Genomic DNA, 9,450 nt, shown 5'->3' on the forward strand with positions numbered 1-9,450 from the left:
TAGTATAATAGTAAGTCCTTATAGGGTAATAATTAATTTTCTAGACCCTAATTTAGGAGGTCGACGGGTTCGGTATATAAATTCCTAAAGTTCTGATACGTGAGATGTTTCTTAAGCCTGGTGTGTTAGGATTATACTCCTAAGGCGCTCTAGGTGTCTGCCTAGGGGGTGTATCGGGACCTCCTAGCGTAATACTCGCGAAGGAGCGATTGCGGGATATTACGCGTGGGTTCTTAAGTGTTTTCCTTATAGCCGTAGCCTTCCCACTTAATTAGGTATTAGCGGCGGTTTCTATTACAACGGTAAGCTAGGATATCCTTAACTTCGTACTTATCGGACTCCTAAGGTTTTACCTCGACTTCCTAAAGGACTTAAACGCCGTTTATATAAGGACTTTAGGGCTTGAAGAGGGAAATAGGAAAGATATTATGAATTTTTATAGTTACCAGAAGTTTTAATTTATAGGCGAGTCCGTGATTACCTATACCTTCCTTAATTTTATAGGGTCCTAGGTACTTATCCGAGAGCTTCTTACTAGGCCATTTCTGCATAATATTCTTAGCGGAGAGGAGGATATACTCACCCTTTTTAAATTTATAGGGAGGCTTATCGGTATTATAGTACTGTATATATATATCCTAGGCCTTCTTAATAAGTTCCGTAAGGGCTCTCCCATTCGCTATTAGGTATTTAATATATCTATCGGCCGATACGGCGTAGAACTTATTAGCCTTAGGGAGTATAATATCGTTAGGTCCTTAGTCGGTCTAGCCTATAAATATTATAGCGGGGGACTATTAGATTATAGAATATCACGCGTTATTATACGTGAACTAAGCTAATAAGAGCTTATCCACCTAGTTATCCCGTTAATAGGTATAATAGGTTTATAGATAATACTTTAGGTTCTAATATTACTGCTTAGTTTAATTATCGGTCTACGGATAAAATGCTATTAGTAGTCGCCTCTTAAGTCCTAGACGCCTATATAGGGTGAATTAAAATTTACTCGTGAATAAAGAACTATAATTAGAAATAATACTATCTAGTAGGCCGAAGATAGAGAAGATACTTAACTATATAAGGTTTACTAGGTCCTCTATATTTAAACTAGAACTGCACGGGATATATAGGGTAAATTTTATATATCGGTATACGACGATAAAGATAGCGTCCTTTTTCCTACCTCCGTGTATTACGGGCGGTAGCCCGGTAATAAAGTCGATTAATATTTCCTAGAACGGACGGCCTAGAATAGAGAGACTCTAAAGGCACCCGTAGGGTTTATAATATCTAGGTTTAGTCCTCTAATAAATAGGGTAAATAGGGATAAAAGTCTTAACGTCCTATGTTATATATTTCTAAAAGAAGGTATCCGTAATACGCCGGAGGGTCCTTATAATTCTATAGTATCTAGCTATAGGGTGGTCGTGGAACGCCTATAGGATATATTCCCGGAGGCCGGAGTATTTCGGAATAAAGAGCCTATCGCGGAAAAAGACTAGGCCTTATTTATTATAGAACTACGGGTTAGTCGGGTTACGTTCTCGTAGCGACTTATAAAAAGGGTCCTCTTATTAGGCTTTTATAATATTATCCTTAAGGCTAGGTAATAACGTTATTATATCCTTATAGGGGGCGGACTTAGGGGCCGCGTAAACGGGTCTGACCGTAAACTTTTATATAAATGCTTTAACCGGCTTTTATCGCTCTATACGAAGGTTAAGACTTCCTGCTATATACTAGGGCTTCCTCGAGAGGCTATCTATATGGTTATTAATACCCGGTCTGTGTCGGATAATAAAGTCGTAGATTACTAATTCCTCGAGCTATTAGGGGTGCTAGGCCTTTACCTTAGGTTTTTTAAGAAGGTAGCTATAACGGCTTGTCAAAAGTTATTTACGTATTGAGGCCGAAAATATGGATTATTCAAACTAAGGAGGGAAAGGAGGAAGGGAAAAGCCTGCGCGGTGTGTAGGCGGCTAAGTACGTGTGGAATCGCACGGACCTCGTTCGCTAGGGGGTCCGTGCTTCTTAGTCCCGGCCACTGCCGGGGACTATTCTACGGGCTATAGCCCGTAATATCCCCCCCCCCCGGACGGAGGCGAGGTCGCGGTCGTGTCGTGGTCGTATAGTCGTGACCTCGTATTACTCTGGCCTCCCTGCGTGGAATCTGAAAATAGCTTCCTTTATTCGGCTCTATTAAAGGCTCCTTTAAAGAGAGGTAATCCGTAGTAGCTAAGATCCTTTTAAGGCTAAAATAGTATAATGGAGCTCTCGTACAGCGGTGCTATCGCGGGCTCCTCGCCGGTGTGCGTGCTCATTATAAACGATATACCTGCCGAATATATAACCGGGGGTTATTCCTTCCACCTAAATAGCGTAGGAAGAGTAGTAAAATAAACCTCCCACTATTCCTTATTTTTCCCTATTTTCTTCCCCCTCTATAGCTTCTTTTTAGGTTTTTTTTTTAATTGATCTTTTTATACCGTGAGTAGCCCCGAGATACCATATAGGTCCCTTAATAGTATAACTAATATCGCCAAGTAATAGCTTATCTTTTAGGCCGCCTATATCCTCTTTACTATAAGTTAGCCCGTCCCATACTTATAGTTTAGCGCTATAGCTAACTATTAGCAGATATCGGACTTTGCCTCGCTTAGTAAGCGCCCTTATAAGGGTAGTAGTAATAACGATATAAGTCCTGCCCGTAATACTATCGGTTACGAGGTCGGCTATAACTAACACTAAGTAGACTCTAACCCCCCCTCCTAAGAAGTGTAGAGCTCCTAAGAACCCGCCCGGTCCTCGCCGCTTAGCTCCCTACGCGTAGTGTGCTACTAAGTAGTATAAATAAGAATATAGCGTTAAGTGTTACTACTAGTCGGGCCTTAGCGTGGCCAGGGCCGATACTAAGTATTACGAGTATTCCTGCCGAATATATAAGTGCTCCTTTATAGGTAGTCCTTATTAGGTGTATAGTGACTATGACTAATAGGCGATATAGCTCCCCGCCGCCGCCTATAACGCCGCTAACGCCTTATAGGATATCGCTTATACTATAAACGAGGACGATAACGATAAGGATATAAGTTTATATCGGTCTTTTATATCGCGATTTCCGTACTAACCGTCCGCGTAGAATCGCCGCTAATTCTAGGCAATATACGGTCGTTTCTAAGTTACCCTCGGTTAGGCTAAATCGGACTAAAGCGTTATAGGTCCCTCGCATGCTTCTGCTCCTATCGTCGCCCCTACCGCTATCGCCGCTCCCGCCCCCGCCGTTACTCCTACTCTCGCCACCACGCCGCCTACCGCTATCGCCCTACCGCCCGCCGCCGCCGCTAATATTACCGAGTTCTAGGTAAGTATAGTATAAGCCCTCGATAATATCGCCGCCTCTATACGCAGTATAGATAAAACGCTTAAGGAGGTATCGTAATAGCTAAAGAATAAGAATAACGATATTACTATAATATTGTAAGAGGTTTATAACCTCTCCTACTCCGTCCGCCGCGTTTATAAGTATTATATAGCTATAACCCCTTTCGCTACTAAGGATAATCCGGGGGCTACTCCTAAGGCTACGCCCGCCTTAGCTCCTCCTTAGGAGGAGTTATAGGTGGGTGCCGCTAAGAATGGTATAGCCTCGTAAAAGGAGGAGCTAAAAGAGGGGGGAGTTATAGAGGAGTAGGTTATTTATATCGTTTTTAGGGGTTTACTTAGTTCTTTTCCACTCTTAAGTTAAGTAGCGCGGGGGTACGACCCTAATATAATCTCGCTCTTAGTCCTTATTCTCCTCGCCGCCGCGTCGGCCTTCTTTCGCGTCCATATCTCCTTTATATATTATTATAAAGGTCTATCGTTTAACTATACCGGGCCGTGTGTTTTCTCGAATTCGTCGAGTACTTATATATCCCGTAGGCTCTTAAGCGGTTCCTATATTAGTTCTACGTAGCCCTCTTATCGTACTAATACTTCGCAGACCTTACCGCGACCTCGCCTTTGGGTATAGGCGTAGAGGACTTCCTTTACCACTTATTCCTCCTCCCTATCTAGCCCTTCGCGGATTAATGGCGGCTAGGGGTCTATTATCGCTTACCCTAATAAGGGAGTATAGTCGGCTCGCCGTAAAAGATCCACGTGGAAACGGTTATAGATCTATAAGAGAATATTTAGTTCTACGACATAGGGGTTAATAACCTTTATAACTTTATATTTATAGTAAAGCCAGATAAGTTTTTTTAACGGCCGTAGTAAGGAGTAGTTACCGATATCTAGCTATATAAGGTTATCCTTTTTAAACCTCTTAGTAGGGTAGCGCCAACGGTTTACCGACTCCTCTTAGCGTAGTTATATAGCGACTATCGCGGCTTATATAAACTAGGTGGCTTCCTTAAGGCGACTTAATAAGTCCTGCGCGGAAGCCTTACGCTTATCGGTCGGTGTAGTCGTATTAACTTAGAGAGGATTTACGTAGTACCCGTGCTATAGGAAGAACGGGCTTATTTAGATCGTTAAGTTTACCCGGTTATTTAAGGCTAATTACGCTACCGGTAATAGTATATCCTAATCGTCTTAGGCGTAATAGGTATATACCCGTAAGTAGGCTTAAACTTCCTGATTAATACGTTTAGGACCTCTATCCGTCTACGGGTAGTATACGGTGCTTAGTCGCTATCTAATATCTATAAGTTTATAAAAGTATCGCTAAAAGCGGCTAGTCTAGTTTAAACCTTTATCGCTAATGATAGACTTCGGTATTCCGTAGAACCTATAATAGTATAGTAAAAACCGTTTAGCGTAGGCTTTAGTATCCATAGTATCTATCGCTTTAAGCGTTACCGATTTTAAGAGTCGGTCGGTAATTACCTATAGGTATTTATACTTACCCTTACGGGTGGGTGGTAGGTCCGTTATGAAGTCTATCGCGATATCGTAGAAGGTTCGCTCTAGTATAAGTAGTAGGCGTAGTAATCCTGTCTTCGTACTCCTTTATACGTGGCTGGCTCGGTATATATCGTAGTTCCGTATAAACCTTTTAATATCTTAATTTATACCGGGCTAGAAGAATTAGCGGGCGATTAGAGTAATAGTATTATCCCTGCCTAGGTATCCGCCTATTACTAAGTTATGGATCGCCTATACTAAACCGCCTTATAGCGGGTGGCTAGCCCTGTCTTCGCTATCCCCTAATACTTATAGGCGGTCACGAAATATTAGCTATCCTTAGTCGATTCTGTACTCGGCGATCTATATTTTAAGCTTTAGCTCGGGGGGAAAACTCTATTCTCCCGCTATTACTATGGTAAGGGCACCTTAATAATACTTATCGGTGGCCCTAGCTTTATCCTATAATCGCTATAGGTTAGGGTCTACTTTAAAGACTATAGCTAGCTCCGGTAACGTTACCTTTATTAAGTATACCCGGGGGGAGATAGCTATATCGGGGATTATCTAGATATACCTCCCTTACCCTCGGATATCGGAAGAATCCTTAGGTATATCCTACTCCTAACGTAAGAGTATATCGGCTACGATATTATCGGCTCCTCGCTTATACTCTAACGTAAAATCGTACTAGGCGAGCTTAGCTACTTAGCGACTCTAGCGCTTAGTTAGGGCCCTTTTAGTTATAAAGTATTTAAGTACTTTATAATCGGAGTAAATCTAGAACCGGCCGCTATCTATAAGCTCGGCTTTTTAAGCCTATAGGCAGTCTATAATCGCTAGTATCTCTTTATCGTGAATCGGGTAATTATACTCGGCGGAGTTAAGACGATGTGAGTAGTATACGATAACGCACCTATATCCTTATTTATCTTCCTATAGGAATACGCTACCTAGCGCGAACTATAAGTAATCCGTTTCTAGCTAGGTCTTCCTTTTAGGTTACTATTATTATAGGTAAGGCTTTTCCTAGAACCTCTACTTTAGCTCCTTAAAGGCTGCCTCTGATAGGGGGCCCTTGTAAAACAGGGCGTTTTTCTTTATTAGGGCCGTGAGTGGCGCTATAACGGCTATAAAGTCGCGGATAAATATCCTATAGAAGTTAGCGAACCCTAGGAAACTTCGCACGCTAGTCGCGGAGACTAGCGCTTCCTATTCTACGATAGCCTTAAGTTTTTCGGGGTTATAAGATCCCCCTTTTTCCGCCGTAACGATAAACCCTAGGTATTTAACCGTCTTAACGCTAAACTCGTACTTCTTCGGGTTAAGGTTTAGTCTAACGTCTACGAGGGCACTAAGCACTCGCTATACCTTCTCCTTATAGTCCTTATAACATCCGTCTAAGTAAATTAGGATATTATCTATATACGCGGAGACGAAATCGTTAAGGAAGTCCCGTAGCAATAAGTTAATATATCGCTAGAATATTATAGACGGGCCGGATAACCTAAAAGGGTATACTAGCTACTCGAATAGTCTAAATCGAGTACAGAATACGGTCTTATACTTATACCTAAGAGCTATCCGTATCTTATAGAAGGCGGCGATAACGTCTAATTTAGTATACTACTTCGCCTTATCTAGGTTATATAGGGTCTCTATAATTAGGAGGAGTAGGTAACGATCTCGCCAAGTAATCGTATTTAGGGCGCGGTAATCGTAGTAAAATCGGAGGCCGCCTCCTAGCTTTCTTAGGAATAGTATAGGCGCGGCGGCCGCTAAGCTACTCGCACGAATAAATCCCTTATCTATTAGGTCCGTTATCGTCTTCCGTAATATAAGGAGCTCTTTATATAATATATTATAGAGCGGGCCCTATAGTAAGGTTTATTATTACTACTATTATCCTTCTATAAGTAGACCTTATAGTCGGTGCTAGGTCGGTATAGGGGTAAGCGTATAGAGTATAAGGGCGTAAATAAGTCGCCGAACTCTTATATAATACCCTTAGGGACGTATTCTCGCGGGTCTACTAGTTCCTTCGTGCTTAGGGCCTTTTCGATATCTTTTAACGATATAGCCCGTAAGCTCTCTTCCTATCTATTTCCTCTCCGGTACTATAATTATCTATATAGCCCTATAAATATAGACCCTATTACTAGTACTATAGTACGGATCTCTTATACTACTTTTAGCTCCTTTTCGCCCTAAAGTCGGATATCGATATTAGCTACTCCGTGGCGGAGCCTTTATTCCTTAGCGTAGAGGACTATATCGTTATATTCTATTTATAGGAGCCTAAGGAAGAGATCCTAATCTAGACCTAGTAATATATACGCGAAAACGCGCTCGGTATATCTTTATATATCTAGCGTAAAGACTATAATACTAGCGCTATTAGCGGGTTTAGTCTTATCCGAGAAGCGTTTTAGTAGTCGTTTCTTTTTATCGACTAATAGTAGTTGTATTTTTCGAGTAAACTTCGTATTTATAGCGGTATAGTAATTATATCCTATATCTATCAAAGCGTTTATTAACCTACTACTATTAACTCTTATTTAGATTAATACTAACTCGCTCCGTAGTAGCGGTTTAAACTCCTCCTACTCGCGTTACTCTCGCGCCATCGGCTTTAGTGCCTAATTTCGCACTAGAGCTACTCTTTTTCCGAGTCTTCGGTATCTTCGGGAATATCTTCGGATTCCTCCTCTTAAGGGGACATTCGGGCCACCGTATCCTTCTTACTTTTATAGTGCTGTTAAACGTGACCCTTCTTCTAATAATTCTAATACGTGATATTCGCGTAGCTGTTAGGTTTTTATTAGGTCCCCTTAGACTCGCCGACCTTATTAACTCCACTTATAGCGATATCGCCGTTAGCGTCCTTACCTAGTTTACGGGTAATAGGAATTAGTTAGTACGACTTACTAATACCCTCCTATCTCCACGTAATCGTCTATACCTTATCGACTTACTCGGAGTAGGTATCGGGGAGATTAGCTACTATTAGGCTATTACGTAGCCTATCGTTTAGGGCGCCGTTAAGGAACGATATCTTAATATAGTCCACCTAGTTATAGTCTCCTGCTTATTAGGTTCCTTTTAAAGGTTAGTAGGAAGCGCGCGAATAGCTAGTTGGGTTTTTACTTTATCGCTCTAAGGGCGTTAGTAGCGCGGCCTTATTCGCTACGGTCCTTATACGTGCGGTTAAGGTAGGCTATAAATTCCTCCGGGTTAAATTCACCGTTTATGCCTCTATTACCGAAGAAGGTGCTAACTACCTACTAAGGCTAAGTATCTAAGCACGCGTTAATTAAGTACTACGCCTCCTTATTATTACGGAATAGCGGCCTATCGAGTTTAAGCTTGAGTTGTATAGCCTAGGACTAGGCGGTGTATTCTATGCGTTTTCCACTAAATTTTACAGGAATAACGACCTGCTATGCCCGGTATAAGAGTATAGGTACCGGCGGTAGTAGCGGAATAGGTATAGTAGTCTCTACCTCTAATAGCCTAAGAGAGGGCGAGGGCGTAACGACTAGGGTAGGTATCGGGTACGTAGTAGGTATAAGGTGCGGGTTAAGTTAAGACCTTTTAAAGGCTACTTATAGGCTAGCGATTATATTATAAATAGGGGCGATATATATCCTTACCGCTTCCTGTATGCGTTATAATACACGTTTATTAATCTTATTATACGAGGTCTCTATAACTTACCCTTAGCCCCTTAGTAGGCTCGGGGCGAAGTGGCCGGGACCTCCTTCTATATAAGCGTTAAAGCTTATAATCTTACGAGTTCGAATATGTAACGGCTTATTAAAAGTTATTCACGTATTAAGGCCGAAAGTATAGATTATTCGAACTAAGGAGGGAAAGGAGGAAGGGAAAAGCCTGCGCGGTGTGTAGGCGGCTAAGTATATATAGAATCGCACGGACCTCGCTTACTAGGGAGTCCGTGCTTGTTAGTCCTGGCCACTACCGGGGACTATTCTGCGGGCCATAGCCCGTAACAGTAGCGGTAGTTTAAGTGGTCTATTAGCACCTCTACGGGGGTCTGTGTGTAGGCGATATAGTGTCTTTATTATCGAAAAGCCTCTATAATGGCTATAAGCTTAGTGTCCAGGGTAAAGTAGTTTAACTTAGGACCTCATAGCTTCTTAGTGAAGAATACTATAGGTCTCTACTATTATTCTGCGTCGAGTTAATTAATAACCGCTTTTAGGGCGAAACTTAATACGTCCGGTTTAATCCGGATTAATAATATTAGGTTAAAATACCGAAGAATAGGCGCCTTTTAGAATTTCTGGTATAATAGCCGAAAAGAATCCCGCTCCTTAGAGGTTAATACGAAGACCCCTACTTTTCCCTCCTCTTTTAATAGGTTAGTTAGTAGTGCTATAATCTTAGAGTAGGACTTAATAAACCGCCGGGAAAAACCCGTAAACCCTAAGAAAACCTAGATTTTCTTAATCGTGTTTAGCTCTTCCTAATCCCGAATAGCTTTTACCCGCTTAGGGTCTATAAAGATACTATAAGGACTATAGATAAACCCGAGGAACT

Source organism: Sodiomyces alkalinus, assembly GCF_003711515.1.
Source record: "Sodiomyces alkalinus F11 unplaced genomic scaffold SODALscaffold_3, whole genome shotgun sequence".
NCBI classification, from domain to species: domain Eukaryota; kingdom Fungi; phylum Ascomycota; class Sordariomycetes; order Glomerellales; family Plectosphaerellaceae; genus Sodiomyces; species Sodiomyces alkalinus.